The sequence below is a fragment of the Arachis ipaensis genome, chromosome B6 (assembly GCF_059453495.1).
Source record: "Arachis ipaensis isolate K30076 ecotype BB chromosome B6, ASM5945349v1, whole genome shotgun sequence".
NCBI lineage: Eukaryota > Viridiplantae > Streptophyta > Magnoliopsida > Fabales > Fabaceae > Arachis > Arachis ipaensis.
The window spans coordinates 47252293-47271259 of record NC_142441.1 but is presented as its reverse complement, the minus strand read 5'-3'; the positions used below and the strand labels follow the sequence as shown (position 1 = coordinate 47271259).

At 37.0% G+C, this 18967-nt stretch overlaps 1 non-coding gene across 1 annotated transcript; it reads right to left on the bottom strand.

Annotated features, from left to right (window-relative positions):
* Positions 1-17260: 17260 nt before the first annotated feature.
* On the bottom strand, positions 17261-17368 carry LOC148555432 (small nucleolar RNA R71). The gene has a single exon (XR_015887206.1). It is a non-coding gene; the product is annotated as a small nucleolar RNA R71 (small nucleolar RNA).
* Between the last annotated feature and the right edge of the window lie 1599 nt (positions 17369-18967).

Sequence of the window (18967 nt, the reverse complement as noted above, 5' to 3'; positions counted from 1 at the left end):
GTTGATTCTTTGAGGAGGGTAGAATCTCGCCAAGAATTTGTTCACCACGTCTTCCCAGGTTGTTAAACTCTCCGTCGGAAAGGATTCCATCCATTTAGATGCTTTGTCCTTGAGTGAAAAGGGAAACAGAAGCAATCTATAGGTGTCAGGATGAACACCATTAGACTTCACAGTATCACATATCCTTAGGAAGGTGATTAGATATTGATTGGGGTCTTCTTGGGCACTTCCTCCGAATGCACAGTTGTTCTGAACGAGGGTGATAAGCTGGGGTTTTAGTTCAAAGTTATTGGCATGTATGGTTGACTTTTGGATGCTACTTCCACAGTTTCCTGGGTTTGGATTGATATAAGAACCTAGAACTCTTCTCTCTTGCCCAGCATGATTTGCTAGACCTTCTCTGGCATGGTTGTGAGCTTCTTCTTGATGGTGGTTCTCCATATTCTCCTCCATGTCTGGTTCAAAATACTCTTCCTCTTCCTCAGCACCAATGACTCTCTTTCCTCTTACTTCCCTCCTTAATCTAAGGAAGGTCCTCTCAGGTTCAGAATCAAAGGAAGTTGAAACCCCGCTTCTTCTACCTGTCATAAAACCAACGAGGCAAAAAGCAAGAAAGAGTAAAAAAATGAATGAAGAAATTACTCTTGTTAAAATGACTGTTAGTGTGAGTGACGCAATGTATCAAACAGTTAGTGGGTTAGTGAACTATATTGTAAACAATGAAGAAAACATAACAAACAGGTAAGGAAAAAAGGGAGGAAAATAGCTAAAACTGAAAGTAAATTACTCAGATGGAAATTAAACAAAACAAAAGAAAATTTCTCAATCTAGTGATCTTCTAACTTAATCATTGTCGATACAAAATCAATCCCCGGCAACGGCGCCATAAACTTGATACACAGAAACTTGTCTCTCAACAAATTTCCCTTCGGCAAGTATACCGAATTGTCATCAAGTAAAAACTCACAATAGAGTGAGGTCGAATCCCACAGGGATTGATTGGTCAAGCAACCTTAATTAGAGGAATGTTCTAATTGAGCTAAGCAAAAATTAAGTTGAGGAATTGCAGAAAATTAAATGGTGGGAAAGTAAATAACAGAAAATGTAAATACTGGAAATAAATGGCAGAATGTAAATGGCGGAAAGTAAATTGCAGAATCTTAAATGGGGATTTGGAAAAATGAGAATAAAAGTAAAAGGCAGAAATTAAAGAGAATAGGTAAGATCAGAAATGGGGGATTCATTAGGCTTAGGAGATGTTGCATTCTCCGGATCAAGTTCATTCGCATCTCTTCCTCAATCAATGCATTCATTGATCTCCTTGACAATCTTAAGTGATTGGATTCCAATTCCTTGGCAACCCAATCTCTCTAAGCTTGAACAATTGCCCAATTCCTTGATTTAATTGCTCATGGGAAGAGATGAAGTTTGATCACTGATTATACCATATGCATTCCCAAATCAAAGTGTTGGTAGGATTATATGTCACTATATCCATCCAAATCCCAATTTGGTCCAGCATGAGAAAGCATTTCTAGCATGATCTCCTCATTCCTCTTCCAAGGTTCCGAGGAGATCCAATTATGGAGCGATTCTCTTCCAAGATAGCTAACCAATTGGATGAAGAACAAAAGCTTTCTAGTAAAATCAAGAGAAAAGAAAGAGGAAGAATAATGAAAACTATTATTGATCCATCAAATTACAATAGAGCTCCCTAACCCAATGAAAAGGGGTTTAGTTGTTCATAGCTCTCGAAATGGAAATCAAAAATGAAAAGTGCATTCTAAATCTCAAACTAGAAGTTGCAAAGAAAGTAAAATATACAGAGTGTAGTTCTCAAGTTCCAAATCTCCCTTTTTAATTCAAAACTATCCCTATATATACTACTCTTCTGATCTTCTAGTTAGCTCTTTAAGTCTTGGATATGGGCCCTTGATCTTTAGTTGAAGCAGTTACAGTCTTTAGTGGGCTCAGCTTTGCTTGCAAAGAAAGTGTGAGTTAGGCATGATGGGAAGTTAGTTAGGACGTTAGTGGCGTTAACGTTAAGTGTAAACTTGGTTTCGAGAGCGTTAGTGACGATAACTTTTTCACTAACGTTTCAAACTAGTTGATCCACGTTAACTTCAACGTTAGTGGTACTAACATAGCCACTAACGTAGCCTCTTAGCCCTTCGCAAATGTTATTGGCACTCACCTATACCAATAACGTTGCTCTTTGTCCCTTTCTTCCACGTTAGTTACACTAATGTGGCCTTTAACGTGGGCATGCCAAGGCTCGAGAGCGTTAGTGACACTTACCTTTGTCACTAACGCTTCAAAATGCCCCTTCCTTCCATGTTAGTACTTCACGTTAATGGCATTAACGTGACCACTAACATGGGTGTATATGCCATCTCCAACGTTAGTGACAAAGGTGAGTGTCACTAACATTGGCCTATCATTCATTGCTCCACGTTACCCTTCACGTTAGTGGTCTTAACGTGACCACTAACGTAGGCAATTTAGGCTTGGTCTAGCATTAGCGACAAAGGTGATTGTTGTAACGACCCAACTCCCAGTATGCCATGGTCATACAAGAAGCTAAGTTTTACTAACTTATCCTTCCTAATTATTAACTATTATTTAATATATGAGCATGTTCCTTGTTAGAACGATGCCAATTTTTACAAGTAATCTTTTTTTTATATCGTTGCGGATAACAAGGTAAAATAAATAGGCATACATTGAGAGAAACAGAAAGGAAGCATAAATAAACATAGAAACACAGCTGATAATATACATCATGTACACTATAACAAAACATGTATCGTTTACACAAGATCAAGACAGTTTACATCCTCATCATCCTACGTAGCTAATATATACACGACACTTCCAGGGCCTAGCCCATATAAAAAGCCGCTAAACTGGCGCCCAGGCTAGCCTAACCACTATATAGCTCCTAGCTCTCGGGTGTACTAACACAAGTGAGAGACTAACTATCAGATAATGTCAGACTAGAGTTTCATCAAAAGAATGCCCCTTCCGCAACTACAACTATACCCTCAGATCAACCAGAAACACTGCTGTCACTATGTACAAAATCATTCGCGAACACAGGTCTGTTCGCGTATATAGGAGCTACCCCACCGTCCGGTAGTGCCGGCTCATCAGGCTGTGGAAAGTCAGGGATCGGCTCAGGGGGAAAATCCCACTCTGGTGGTATCACAGGTACGTAGTCACCAGCTAACACGGGCTCATCAGGAATGATAGGCTCAGGTTCTACCTCATTCAAAGGTTGAGCTGGTATAGGGTGCTCAGGATCATCAGGAAAAGGATGTACAGGTGTGTCAGGATGTAACCAGGATAAGGGAAAGTCGTAAAGAGCATCAGGGTCAAAATGCGGGCTAGAAAGAGGATGTTGAAAAGCTTGATTAGGTAACGCATATCGTCTAATACGAGGCTCCAATCCCATGATGAAGTAACTGTGATGTATTGGATCCTCGTAGACATAGGGGTCCTCAAACTTATATAATATCACGCCCGTCTCCATCTGAAGGGGAGGAAGGGAGAGAAGGCGTAACAACTGGGAAGTTCTTAGTAGGGTCAGGGTTGTTTGTTACATTCATTTATTCGGTTCCGATTAGCGGATGGATATTAGAATACAGTAAAGTAGTAAACAGTAGTTAAAAATAGAAAGAAAAATAGAAAAGCAGAATACAAGCAGAAGAATACAAGAAGATAAAGCATAGACATAGCACTCAAATAAACAAACATAAAGAAATAGATCACACACAAGAAAGAATGCAACAGAGAATGATGCGCAAAAGAGAATGATGCATGTCTAGCCCTAGTACAAACCATGAGCTCATGTGTCGGTTGGCTACCCGCAATCCCGACATTTATCCGGTCACGAGTAATCCCGATTTTCCGAATACGATTTTCCGTTCCTAAATAAATGCGCATATAATAATAGCTGCTCATCTGAGACAGCCTCTGCTTACTGCAGGAAAATATATATATACTCTGCTCTGCTCTGGGGAAGCGAAAAATAGCTGTAGGTAACTTAGTTTCCCTACAGAAGCTCTGGGTTGCATTAAGCAACTAATATATATTAAATATAGCTCTGGGTTGCATCAAGCAACTAATATATATATAAATATAGCTTTGGGTTGCTTCAAGAAACTAATATATATATAAATATAGCTCTGGGTTGCTTCAAGCAACTAATATATATAAATATCTCTTTATTATATTACTCTTCTCTTTATATCTCTTTACTCTGTCCTAGTTTCTCTTTTCTCCATATCTCTTTACTCTGCTTTAATTACTCTGTTTTCTGTATCTCTTTTCTCTTCTCTGATTACTCTTTCCATCTGTATCTATATTACTCTTTTTCTCTTTATCTCTTTACTTTACTCTGTTCTTTGTGTTTCTTTATTCTGTTCTGATTTTTCTGCTTAACGTATGTATGTAAAGCTTATGTAAATTTCGGTATGAATAGTTAGCCTGTCCCAAGTATAGGTTCATTAAGTCTATACTGAAATAGATTAACTTTTCATATAATACTTAACCCTAGTCATAACTCAAGGACTAACTATGTTGTCCTAGTTTGTTCGCTAGTCTCTGTCTATTTTTCTGTCATTAAAACTTTATAGACTTTTTCTTCGATTTTTATCTTTTCTTTATCTTTTTATCTTTCTTTTATCTTTGCCTCACTAATATGTTCTTACCACTCCCTAAGTGTTTTATGAAGGTAATTATGAGATTCTGCACTTAAAGTTGTCTTTCTAAAGCTTTTACAGAAAACTGCCTTTTCCGCATTATTTTATTATTTTTATTAAAATATTATTTTTAATTAAATATTATTATTTAATATTTTATTATTATTTATTATTTTATCATAAATTTTTGAAAATCAACTTACCTTTTACTTTTAACCTTTAAAATTCACTTTTTACCACACGTAACTTTTAATATTTCTACTTTTACCACCCTAACTTTCAAAAATTACTAAATAACCCCTTAAACCCCAAAATTTTTACTTCCTTGCCCTTTTAAGGATATAAACCTGATTCTTCATTGTTCTTCATCACACTCAAAGTGTTCTTCATGTTCTTCATAAATTCTTCAGATTCTTTCTCTGTTTTTACCCGTTTTTCAGTCTTTTCAGCAACCGATTTTTACTATAATTCATAATAAATTAGCAGCCACTAAAACTCCATCTTTTGTACATAATTTTAACACAAATTGAACCCCAATTTAATCCTAGGGTTTCATTTTTTCAGCTGCCCAAAGAACATGAACTTTAAAGCTTGAATTTCATCGAATTTCATCAAAATTTCACCAAATTTTTACCAAGAATCAATCATATATGCAACCAATTTTTAGCACAGCCAAATAATACAACATTCACACAAATCAAACACAAATAATCAAGATTAATTTCGTCACACCCTACCTGGTTTTGCTGCTCCTAATTCAGTTAGATTTTCAGGTGGTCCTTAAGCACTTTTTCCTCCTAAATCACATCAAGAACAACTTTAAATCCAAAAACCCTCAACTAACCAAATCTCCCTCAGCACGTTAGGAGGTGATTTCTAACCTTAGATTTGCTGGAAGTTCACGTTTCTTGGCCCTCAAGTCAAGTTAAGCATGATTCCTAAGGAAGAACATCAAGAAAACACATGTTTAAGCATGTTTCCTTGAAACCGAATCAAAAGAGAGATGGTGCAGCCAACTCACCTTGATTCCAGCCTTGATAAGTCATATGATCATGTAGAGAAAGAAGAGAGGATCATTTTGGTCGGATTGGAATTTTGATTTGAGTTTTAGTTCAGCAGAAATCAAGCTTTGAAGATTTGGAACTAAGAACTTTTCTCTCTTTTTCTCTCTTCCTATTTTCGGCCACAAAGTGAAAATGAGCCAGCCTTGGGGGTTTTCGGGGTGTAGGGTGAGTTGTGATTGGTTTGCTTGGAGGTGGATTAAAATAATATTAAAATATCTCAGGTGTATAACTACTAAAACTAGATGTATCGGAACACTTGCAAAAACATCTCTAAAAATTATTTTCTGAGCTACTAGAATAAATGACAATAGTAAAATATTTATTATGAGAATAAGACATGTATAATGAGGCCTTAGAATTGCTAAAGTCATCAGAGAGTGCTGGTGCTAAGCTGCACCAATAAACTGTGAACCCGGTTAAACCGATTTTTTGTTTTTAACTAAAACTGACCAGGTAACCTTATAATATTATTCAAGAAGCTTATAATACTAATATAATGATAATATCATCCTATTATCTCTCTTTTCTCATAAATCTAGTCCGGTTTGTCAAACTGAGACTATTTACGAAAAACCGAATCAAAACTCCTAACCTATATTGTTCAAAAACTATGTTCTTCGTGACTGCGTTATCGAGCTTGCCTCAGAAAAGGTTCTAGCTTAAAGATAACATAATGACAATGAGGATTGAGATACTTGATGATATATCAAAGGTTTTCCCCTTACTGATCTTCTGGAGAAATCCGTACTTTCAGAAAAGATCTCGCGTACTCGAAAACCGGGGTTGTTACATTCTACCCTCCTAACAGAAAATTTTGCCCTCAAAATTTCAGTTACCTGAGAATAGATGCGGGTAATCAGCTTTCATCTTATCTTCCAGTTCCCAAGTGTGCTCTTCTTCTTTTCTTTGTCCCCAAGCTACTTTGACTAAGCGAACAGTTTTGCCTCTTAGCTACTTATCACTTCTTCCTACGATCCGAACTGGTGATGCTTGATATGTCAAATCGTTTAGTAACTGTACTGTCTCTGGTTGTAAAATGTGACTCTCGTCGGGAATATAATTCTTAAGTTGCGAGGCATGAAAAACATCATGAAGGTTTGATAGATATGGAGGAAGGGCTTCTTGATAAGCTACTAGACCGACTCTTTTAAGTATTGGAAAGGTCCTATGTATCGAGGGTTAAGATTTTTAGTCTTAAGGGATCTACCTATTCCAGTAGTCGGGGTTACTTTAAGAAAGACATGATCTCCCTCACTAAACTCTAAGGGTCTACGTCTATTATCGGCATAGCTCTTTTGACGGCTCTATGCTGTCTGGATCTTCTGGCGAATCCCCTTTATCTTCTCAGTAGTTTCTTGCACTAAGTCTGGACCTAAGACACTAGCTTCTCTGTCATCATTCCAACACAATGGTGTCTGACATCTCCTTCCATAGAGAGCTTCATAAGGTTCCATCCCGATACTTTGTTGGTAACTGTTGTTGTAGACGAACTCGACCAATGGCAAATACCTATCCCAACTGCCCTGGTTATCCATCACACAAGATCTTAACATGTCTTCCAATGTCTGAATTGTTCGCTCTGATTGTCCGTCTGTCTGAGGATGGTATGCTGTACTCATGTGCAATTCTGTTCCTAAAGCTTTCTGGAAAGCTCTCCAGAATCTGGAAGTAAACCTCGGATCTCGATCTGAAATAATTGACGAAGGTATTCCGTGCAATCATATGATTTCTTGAATATATATCCGTGCCAGCCTTTCTAAAGTATAATCAACTCGAATCGGAAGGAAGTGCGCTGACTTTGTCAACCTGTCCACAATTACCCAAATGGCATCGTGTCCTGTTGAGGTCCTTGGGAATCCCGTGACAAAATCTATAGTGGTCTGCTCCCATTTCCATTGTGGTATTTCCAAGGGTTGCAGGGTTCCTAACGGCTTCTGATGTTCCACCTTCACCTTCTAGCAGGTTAAACATTTTGATACATAATCAGCTACTTCTTTCTTTAAGCCCGGCCACCAAAACATTTGTTTCGAATCCTGATACATCTTTGTTACTCCAGGATGCATAGAAAATCTACTTTGATGAGCTTCTGCAAGGATCCTTTGCCGCAGATCTCCAGAACTAGGCACACAAATTCTGTTCTTGTATCTCCAAACACTGCTACGATCTAGTCATACAGCTTCTGGTTCCTCTACTTTCATCCGTCTCAGCATCATCATCATTTCTAAGTCCTGTGCTTGTGCTTGCTGAATCCTAATCTTAAAATCTGGTGTTATATGCAATCGCGCCAAACGGACTCTACCTGACATCTTAGTCATAGCCAACTTCAGGTCCTCAAATTCTGTAAGTAGCTTCTCTTCCTTTATCATCATCCAAGAGATGCTCAAATTCTTCCTGCTCAAGGCGTCTGCCACCACGTTTGCTTTTCCTGGGTGGTAACTTAACTTAAAATCATAGTCCTTCAGGAACTCCATCCACCTTCGCTGTCGCATATTAAGATCCTTCTGGTCAAAGATAGACTTTAAACTTTTGTGATCGGAGAAAACTTCTAATTGAGCGCCATACAAATAGTGCCTCCAGATCTTCAGAGCAAACACTACTGCAGCCAATTCCAAGTCATGTGTCGAATAATTTCGTTTATGAGGTCTCAGCTGCCGGGAAGCATAAGCCATCACATTTTTGTCTTGCATCTGCACACATCCAAGTCCTTTACGAGAGGCGTCACAGTATACTTCAAAAGGTTTTTGCGGATCGGGTAGTACTAGTACAGGTGCAGTTGTTAGCTTTTCCTTAAGCATCTTGAAGCTTCTATCATACTCAGCCGTCCAAATAAATGGAACTTCCTTTCGTGTAAGGTAAGTCAAAGGTAAGGCTATCTGTGAAAATCCTTTGATGAACCTTCGATAATAGCCAGTAAGTCCGAGAAAACTCCGAACTTCTGTAACGGTTGTAGGTGGTTCCCACTGCACTACTGCTTCAATCTTTAAAGGATCCACTGCAATTCCTCCCTTTGATATAACATGTCCCAAAAATGCCACCTTCTCTTTCCAGAATTCACACTTTGATAGTTTAGCATATAACTTCCGAGTCCTCAGTATCTGCAATACAGTCCTTAGATGCTCTTCATGCTCTCTTTCTGTCTTCGAATAGATGAGAATATCGTCTATGAAGACTACTACGAACTGATCAAGGTACGGACGGAAAATACGATTCATGTAATCCATGAAAATCGCAGGAGCATTAGTTAGTCCAAACGACATAACCGTATACTCATAGTGACCATATCGATTTCTAAATGCAGTCTTCGGTATATCTGACTCTTTCACTCGAATCTGGTGATAGCCCGATCGCAAATCAATCTTCGAGAACACAGTTGCACCTTTTAACTGATCCATCAAATCATCTATTTGTGGAAGTGGGTACTTGTTCTTGATAGTGACTTTATTTAGTTGTCGGTAATCTACACAAAGTCTCATTCCACCATCCTTCTTCTTTACTAGCAACACCGGAGCTCCCCAAGGTGATGCGCTGGGATGAATAAATTTCTTTTCAAGTAGCTCATCCAACTGCTTCTTCAACTCTGCAAGTTCCAGTGGTGACATCCGGTACGGTGCTATGGAAATCGGTCCGGTTCCAGGTACTTGTTCAATGCTAAATTCTATCTCTCGCTGAGGAGGAAACTCAGGTATGTCATCCGGGAAAACATCAGAAAATTCCTTCACCACTCGGATTCGTTCTAAGCTTAGTTCACTGTCATTCGAGCTAGCCGCTAACAGAACGTACCCCTCACAATCACTCCCGTCCAATGTAACTCTTACAGAATTTAGATATAAAGTATGAGACAGAAATGGTTTAATATCTAAACTATCAGATGGAATAACAGCAGTTCTTTCACAGCAATCAAGGAAAACATGATACTTGGACAACCAATCTAATCCTAGAATAACTTCTAAACCACATAGAGGCAAACAGATTAGATCATGTATAAAAGTCATGTTCCTAATAGTGAATGGTACTTGCAGGCACGCTAAACTAGTCAAAGCATTTTGGGATGCAGCTGTATGGACAGTTAGATCAAAGTTCAACTCAGAGAAATCTAGTCCCAACTCACGAGCAACAGTTAAAGAAATAAAGGAATGCGATGCACCCGAATCATACAGTACAGTTAGAAATCGATTCTTGACGTAACACTGACCTTGGATCAGGGCGTCTGATTGCATAGCATCATCAGCAGTCCTGGCAAACACTCGACCTTGTTGTTGGGTTCGTACCGGATTCCGAACAAACTTTCTTGGGTAGATCCTAGCTGTGTGTCCAGATTCCACACAAGTAAAACAAGCGTTCGTTCCTTACAGCATCCAAATCTAACATAGCCATAGCCAACAGCTATGAGGATAGCTGTGCCTCGCATCAATTCGTCGTTCGGAGCTCAATTAAACTATGCCTATTCGCAGTCATTAAGGTTCTATCCGCACCAAACAATCAACATTAAGGTGATCAGTCTTAATATCTCAAGTAAGGCACGAACATTTCCAAAATGAGCGCTCATAGACATTCATGCCAAATGTATCTTAAAGATACCCTAACAGCATGAGACACACAAGCAGAGTATGCAATGAAGCATAGTCAGTCCACTCCCCAGGCTCTATTGGGAACGAACTGCTCTGATACCAAATTGTAACGACCCAACTCCCAGTATGCCATGGTCATACAAAAAGCTAAGTGTTACTAACTTATCCTTCCTAATTATTAACTATTATTTAATATATGAGCATGTTCCTTGTTAGAACGATGCCAATTTTTACAAGTAATCTTTTTTTTTATATCGTTGCGGATAACAAGGTAAAATAAACAGGCATACATTGAGAGAAACAGAAAGGAAGCATAAATAAACATAGAGACACAGCTGATAATATACATCATGTACACTATAACAAAACATGTAGCGTTTACACAAGATCAATTCAGTTTACATCCTGGTCATCCTACGTAGCTAATATATACACGACACTCCCAGGGCCTGGCCCATATAAAAAGCCGCTAAACTGGCGCCCAGGCTAGCCTAACCACTATATAGCTCCTAGCTCTCGGGTGTACTAACACAAGTGAGAGACTAATTATCAGATAATGTCAGACTAGAGTGTCATCAAAAGAATGCGCCTTCCGCAGCTACAACTATACCCTTAGATCCACCAGAAACACTGCTGTCACTATGTACAAAACCACTCGCGAGCACAGGTCCGTTCGCGTATACAGGAGCTACCCCACCGTCTGGTAGTGCCGACTCATCACGCTGTGAAAAGTCAGGGATCGGCTCAGGGGAAAAATCCCACTCTGGTGGTATCACAGGTACGTAGTCACCAGCTAACTCGGGCTCATCAAGAATGATAGGCTCAGGTTCTACCTCATTCAAAGGTTGAGCTGGTATAGGGTGCTCAGTATCATCAGGAAAAGGATGTACAGGTGCGTCAGGATGTAACCAGGATAAGGGAAAGTCATAAGGAGCATCGGGGTCAAAATGCGGGCTAGACAGAGGATGTTGAAAAGCTTGATTAGGTAACGCATATCGTCTAATACGAGGCTCCAATCCCATGATGAAGTAACTGTGATGTATCGGATCCTCGTAGACATAGGGGTCCTCAAACTCATAGAATATCACGCCCGTCTCCATCTGAAGGGGAGGAAGGGAGAGAAGGGGTAAGAACTGGGAAGTTCTTAGTAGGGTCGGGGTTGTTAGTTACATTCATTTATTCGGTTCCGATTAGCGGATGGATATTAGAATACAGTAAAGTAGTAAACAGTAGTAAAAAATAGATAGAAAAATAGAAAAACAGAACACAAGCAGAAGAATACAAGAAGATAAAGCATAGACATAGCACTCAAACAAACAAACATAAAGAAATAGATCACACACAAGAAAGAATGCAACAGAGAATGATGCGCAAACAAGAATGATGCATGTCTAGCCCTAGTACAGGCCATGAGGTCATGTGTCGGTTGGCTGCCCGCAATCCCGACATTTATCTGGTCACGAGTAATCCCGATTTCCCGAATACGATTTTCCGTTCCTAAATAAATGCGCATATAATAATAGCTGCTCATCTGAGACAGCGTCTACTTACTGTAGGAAAATATATATATACTATGCTCTGCTCTGGGGAAGCGAAAAATAGCTGTAGGTAACTTAGTTTCCCTACAGAAGCTCTGGGTTGCATTAAGCAACTAATATATATTAAATATAGCTCTGGGTTGCATCAAGCAACTAATATAAATATAAATATAGCTCTGGGTTGCTTCAAGCAACTAATATATATATAAATATAGCTCTGGGTTGCTTCAAACAACTAATATATATAAATATCTCTTTATTATATTACTCTTCTCTTTATATCTCTTTACTCTGTCCTAGTTTCTCTTTTCTCCGTATCTCTTTACTCTGCTTTAATTACTCTGTTTTCTGTATCTCTTTTCTCTTCTCTGATTACTCTTTCCATCTGTATCTATATTACTCTTTTTCTCTTTATCTCTTTACTTTACTATGTTCTCTGTGTTTCTTTATTCTGTTCAGATTTTTCTGCTTAACGTATGTATGTAAAGCTTATTAAATTTCGGTATGAATAGTTAGCATGTCCCAAGTATAAGTTCATTAAGTCTATACTGAAACAGTTTAACTTTTCATATAATATTTAACCCTAGTCACAACTCAAGGACTAACTAAGTTGTCCTAGTTTGTACGCTAGTCTCTGTCTGTTTTTCTGTCATTAAAACTTTATAGACTTTTTCGTCGATTTTTATCTTTTCTTTATCTTTTTATCTTTCTTTTATCTTTGCCTCACTAATATGTTCTTACCACTCCCTAAGTGTTTTATGAAGGTAATTATGAGATTCTGCACTTAAAGTTGTCTTTCTAAAGCTTTTACAAAAAACTGCCTTTTCCGCATTATTTTATTATTTCTATTAAAATATTATTTTTAATTAAATATTATTATTTAATATTTTATTATTATTTTTTATTTTATCATTAATTTTCGAAAATTAACTTACCTTTTACTTTTAACCTTTAAAATTCACTTTTTATCACCCGTAACTTTTAATATTTCTACTTTTACCACCCTAACTTTCAAAAATTACTAAATAACCCCTTAAACACAAAAATTTTTACTTCCTTGCCATTCTAAGGATCTAAACCCTGTTCTTCATTGTTCTTCATCACACTCAAAGTGTTCTTCATGTTCTTCATAAATTCTTCAGATTCTTTCTCTGTTTTTACCCGTTTTTCAGTCTTTTCAGCAACCGATTTTTACTATAATTCATAATAAATTAGCAGCCACTAAAACCCCATATTTTCTACATGATTTTAACACAAATTAAACCCCAATTTAAGCCTATGGTTTCGTTTTTCCAGCTGCCCAAAGAACATGAACTTTAAAGCTTGAATTTCATCAAATTTCATCAAAATTTCACCAAATTTTCACCAAGAATCAATCATATATGCAACCAATTCTTAGCACAGCCAAATAATGCAACATTCACACAACTCAAACACAAATAATCAAGATTAATTTTGTGACACCCTACCTGGTTTTGCTGCTCCTAATTCAGTTAGATTTTCAGGTGATCCTTAAGCACTTTTTCCTCCTAAATCACATAAAGAACAACTTTAAATCCAAAAACCCTCAACTAACCAAATCTCCCTCAGCACGTTAGGAGATGATTTCTAACCTTATACTTGCTGGAAGTTCACGTTTCTTGGCCCTCAAGTCAAGTTAAGCATGATTCCTAAGGAAGAACATCAAGAAAACACATGTTTAAGCATGTTTCCTTGAAACCGAATCAAAAGAGAGATGGTGCAGCCAACTCACCTTGATTCCAGCCTTGATAAGTCATATGATCATGTAGAGAAAGAAGAGAGGATCATTTTGGTCGGATTGGAATTTTGATTTGAGTTTTAGTTCAGTAGAAATCAAACTTTGAAGATTTGGAACTAAGAACTTTTCTCTCTTTTTCTCTCTTCCTATTTTCGGCCACAAAGTGAAAATGAGCCAACCTTGGGGCTTTTGGGGGGTGTAGGGTGAGTTGTGATTGGTTGGCTTGGAGGTGGATTAAAATAATATTAAAATATCTCAGGTGTATAACTACTAAAACTAGATGTATTGAAACACTTGCAAAAACATCTCTAAAAATTATTTTCTGAGCTAGTAGAATAAATGACACTAGTAAAATATTTATTATGAGAATAAGACATGTATAATGAGGCCTTAGCATTGTTAAAGTCATCAGAGAGTGCTGGTGCTAAGCTGCACCAGTAAACTGTGAACCCGGTTAAACCGATTTTCTGTTTTTAACTAAAACTGACCAGGTAACCTTATAATATTATTCAAGAAGCTTCTAATACTAATATAATGATAATATCATCCTATTATCTCTCTTCTCTCATAAATTGAGTCCGCTTTGTCAAACTGAGACTATTTACGAAAAATCGAATCAAAACTCCTAACCGATATGGTTCAAAAACTATGTTCTTCATGACTGCGTTATTGAGCTTATCTCGGAAAAGGTTCTAGCTTAAAGATAACATAATGAAAATGAGGATTGAGATACTTGATGATATATCAAAGGTTTTCCCCTTACTGATCTTCCGGAGAAATCCGTACTTTCAGAAAAGATCTCGCGTACTTGAAAACCGGGGTTGTTACAATTGTCACTAATGCTTGTGACTTCCTCTTCACTCCACGTTAGAGTCCACGTTAATTGGATTAACGTGGCTCTTAACGTGGCTTAGTGTGGCATTTTGGAACGTTAGTGGTGTTCACTTTCACCACTAATGTTGGAGCTCCCCTTTTCTTCCACGTTAGTTCCCACGTTAGTGTAACTAACGTGGGTTATGATGGCATTCGAAGGCGTTATTAGTGGTAACTTTACCACTAACGTTGCAAGCTTGCTCCCATTCCACGTTAGTGGTCACATTAGTGAACCTAACGTGGCTACTAACGTGGTTCTTCTTTACTTCCTTTGTCCTGAAATCAAACAAACAAGGTGCATCAAAGCTTTGTTTCAAGTTATGAGATCATGCATCATCTATATTATCATTCAATTCATGCATAATTCTCATAAAATTATGTAAAGTTCACAATGTTTGCTTGAATCAAGATGTAAGTGTATATTCACCCAAAACTTGCTTATTTACTAAGAAAATGCATGAAACTATCCTAAAATAGTAAAGAAAAAGGTCAGTGAAAATAGCCAAAATGCCCTGGCATCATACTCCAACAAAGACAATTCGGCAATGTAGTTTGTCAAGCACTCTAGTTGCAACGAAGGGGTCTAAAAAAATAAAGATATGGAATCATTTTTCTGTTAGTGGTAACTTTATTTTAATTTTAACCTTTTTTATTTTATTATTCTTATTTTCGAAAAAAATCAAAAAAAAATATTTTCTTCTTTTTCGTTTTTCCCAATTAATTCTCGAAAAATACAAAAAAATTTACAAAATCATAAAATCAAAAATATTTTTTGTGTTTCTTGTTTGAGTCTTGAGTCAAGTTTTAAGTTTGGTTTCAATTGCATCTTTTTAATTTTCTAAAAATTATTTTCGAAAATTTCATGCATTGCATTTTTCATGATCTTCAAGTTGTTCTTGGCCAGTCTTCTTGTTTGATCTTCATATTTTCTTGTTTTGTGTCTTTTCTTGTTTTTCATATGCATTCTTGAATTCTTAGTGTGTAAAAATTAAAAATTTTTAAGTTTGGTGTCTTGCATGTTTTCTTTTCTTGAAAATTTTTCAAAAATAAGTTCTTGGTGTTCATCTTGACATTCAAAGTGTTCTTGGTGTTCATCTTGACATTCATAGTGTTCTTGCATGCATCACATGTTTTGATCCAAAATTTTCATGCATTGAGTCAATTTTGTGTTTTTCTCTTTCATCATTAAAAATTCAAAAATAAAAAAAAATATCTTTTCCTTTTTCACTCATAAATTTTCGAAAATTTGAGTTGACTTTTTCAAAACTTTTTAAAATTTAGTTGTTTCCTATGAGTCAAATCAAATTTTCAATTTAAAAATCCTATCTTTTTCAAAATCTTTTTCAAAAATCAAATCTTTTTTATTTTTTCTTATTTATTTTTGAAAATTATAAAAATATTTTTCAAAAATCTTTTTCTTCATTCTATCTCATAATTTTCAAAACTATTACTAACAATTAATGTGATTGATTCAAAAATGTAAAGTTTGTTACTTGCCTAATAAGAAAGGTTCAATCTTTAAATTTTAAAATCAAATCTTTTTGTTTCTTGTTAGTCAAGTAATCAACTTTAATTTTCAAAATCAAATCTTTTTAAATTTCTTTTTCAAACCTTTTTCAAAATAATTTTCAATCATATCTTTTTCGAAATCAAATTTAAAATCTTTTCTAACTTCTTTTCTAACTTCCTATCTTTTCAAAATTTGACTTTCAAATCTTTTTCAATCAATCTTATCTTTTTGTTTCAATCACATCTTTTTCAATTTTCAATCTTATCTTTCCAAAATTTGATTTTCAAAATCTCTTAACCAATTAACTTTTTGTTTGATTCTTATCTTTTTCAAAACTGCCCAACTAACTCTCTACCTTAATTTTCGAAAATTCCTTCCCTCTTTTTCAAAATTTTATTTTAATTAACTAATTGTTTTAATTTTAATTTAATTTTAATTATTAATTTTCGAATTTTAAATTTAATTTAAAAATATTTTTATTTTATTTTGTTTAATTTTCAAATTTCCCTCTCTCTCATCTCCTTCTATTTATTTATTCATCTACTAACACTTCTTTTCATCTCACATCTCTGCCCCTATCCTCACCCTTCTGTTTGGATTATCCATTCTTCTTCACTCTTATTCCCTTTCTTCTTCTACTAACAATAAAGAACCTCTTTACTGTAACATAGAGGATTCCTCTTCTTTTCTTGTTCTCTTCTCTTTCATATGAGCAGGGACAAGGAAAAGGGCATTCTTGTTGAAGCTGATCCAGAACCTGAAAGGACTCTGAAGAGAAAACTAAGAGAAGCTAAATTACAACAATCCAGAGACAACCTTACTGAAATTTTCGAACAAGAAAAGGAGACGGCAGACGCACCTAACAACAATAATGCAAGGAGGATGCTTGGTGACTTCACTGCACCTAATTCCAATTTACATGAAAGAAGCATCTCAATTCCTGCCATTGGAGCAAACAACTTTGAGCTTAAACCTCAATTAGTTTCTCTGATGCAACAAAACTGCAAGTTTCATGGACTTCCATCTGAAGATCCCTTTCAGTTCTTAACTGAATTCTTGCAGATCTGTGATACTGTTAAGACCAATGGGGTTGATCCCGAGGTCTACAGGATTATGCTTTTCCCGTTTGCTGTAAGAAACAGAGCTAGAGTGTGGTTGGACTCTCAACCCAAAGATAGCCTGAACTCTTGGGATAAGCTGGTCATGGCTTTCTTAGCCAAGTTCTTTCCTCCTCAAAAGCTTAGTAAGCTTAGAGTGGATGTCCAAACCTTCAGACAGAAAGAAGGTGAATCCCTCTATGAAGCTTGGGAGAGATACAAGCAATTGACCAAAAAGTGTCTTTTTGACATGCTTTCAGAATGGACCATCCTGGATATATTCTATGATGGTCTGTTTGAACTATCAACGATGTCATTGGACCATTCTGAAGATGGATCCATTCACCTAAAGAAAATGCCTACAGAAGCTCAAGAACTCATTGACATGGTTGCAAATAACCAGTTCATGTATACTTCTGAAAGGAATTCTGTGAGTAATGGGACGCCTATGAAGAAGGTAGTTCTTGAAATTGATACTCTGAATGCCATATTGGCTCAGAATAAAATATTGACTTAGCAAGTCAATATGATCTCTCAGAGTCTGAATGGATTGAAGGAATCATCCAACAGTACTAAAGAGGCATCTTCTGAAGAAGAAGCTTATGATCCTGAGAACCCTGCAATAGCAGAGGTGAATTACATGGGTGAACCTTATGGAAACACCTATAACCCCTCATGGAGAAATCATCCAAATTTCTCATGGAAGGATCAATAAAAGCCTCAACAAGGCTTTAATAATGGTGGAAGAAACAGGTTTAACAATAGTAAACCCTTTCCATCATCCACTCAGCAACAGACAGAGAATTCTGAGCAGAATCCATCTAGCTTAGCAAATTTAGTCTCTGATCTATCTAAGGCCACTGTGAGTTTCATGAATGAAACAAGGTCTTCCATTAGAATTTTGGAAGCACAAGTGGGCCAGCTGAGTAAAAGGGTCACTGAAACTCCTCCTAGTACTCTCCCAAACAATACAGAAGAAAACCCAAAAGGAGAGTGCAAGGCCATTGAATTGACCATCATGGCCGAACCTACAAGGGAGGAAGAGGACGTGAATCCCAGTGAGGAAGACCTCCTGGGACGTCCAGTGATCAACAAGGAGTTCCCCTCTGAGGAACCAAAGGAATCTGAGGCTCATCTTGAGACCATAGAGATTCCAATGAACCTCCTTATGCCATTCATGAGCTCTGATGAGTATTCTTCTTCTGAAGAGAATGAAGATGTCACTGAAGAGCAAGTTGCTAAGTACCTTGGTGCAATCATGAAGCTAAATGTCAAATTATTTGGTAATGAGACTTGGGAAGATGAACCTCCCTTGCTCACCAATGAATTGAGTGATCTGGATCAACTGAGATTGCCTCAGAAGAAACAGGATCCTGGAAAGTTCTTAATACCTTGTACCATAGGCACCATGACCTTTGAGAAGGCTCTATGTGACCTTGGGTCAGGGATAAACCTCGTGCCCCTCTCCGTAATGGAGAAACTGGGAATCTTTGAGGTGCAAGCTGCCAGAATCTCATTAGAGATGGAAGACAACTCCAGAAAACAAGCTTATAGACAAGTAGAGGACGTGCTAGTAAAGGTTGAAGGCCTTTACATCCCTGCTGATTTCATAATCCTAGACACTGGGAAGGATGAGGATGAATCCATCATCCTTGGAAGACCCTTCCTAGCCACAGCAAGAGCTGTGATTGATGTAGATAGAGGAGAATTGATCCTTCAACTGAATGAGGACAATCTTGTGTTTAAAACTCAAGAATCTCCTTCTGTAACAATGAAGAGGAAGCATAGAAAGCTTCTCTCAGTACAGAGTTAACTAAAGCCCCCACAGTCAAACTCTAAGTTTGGTGTTGGGAGG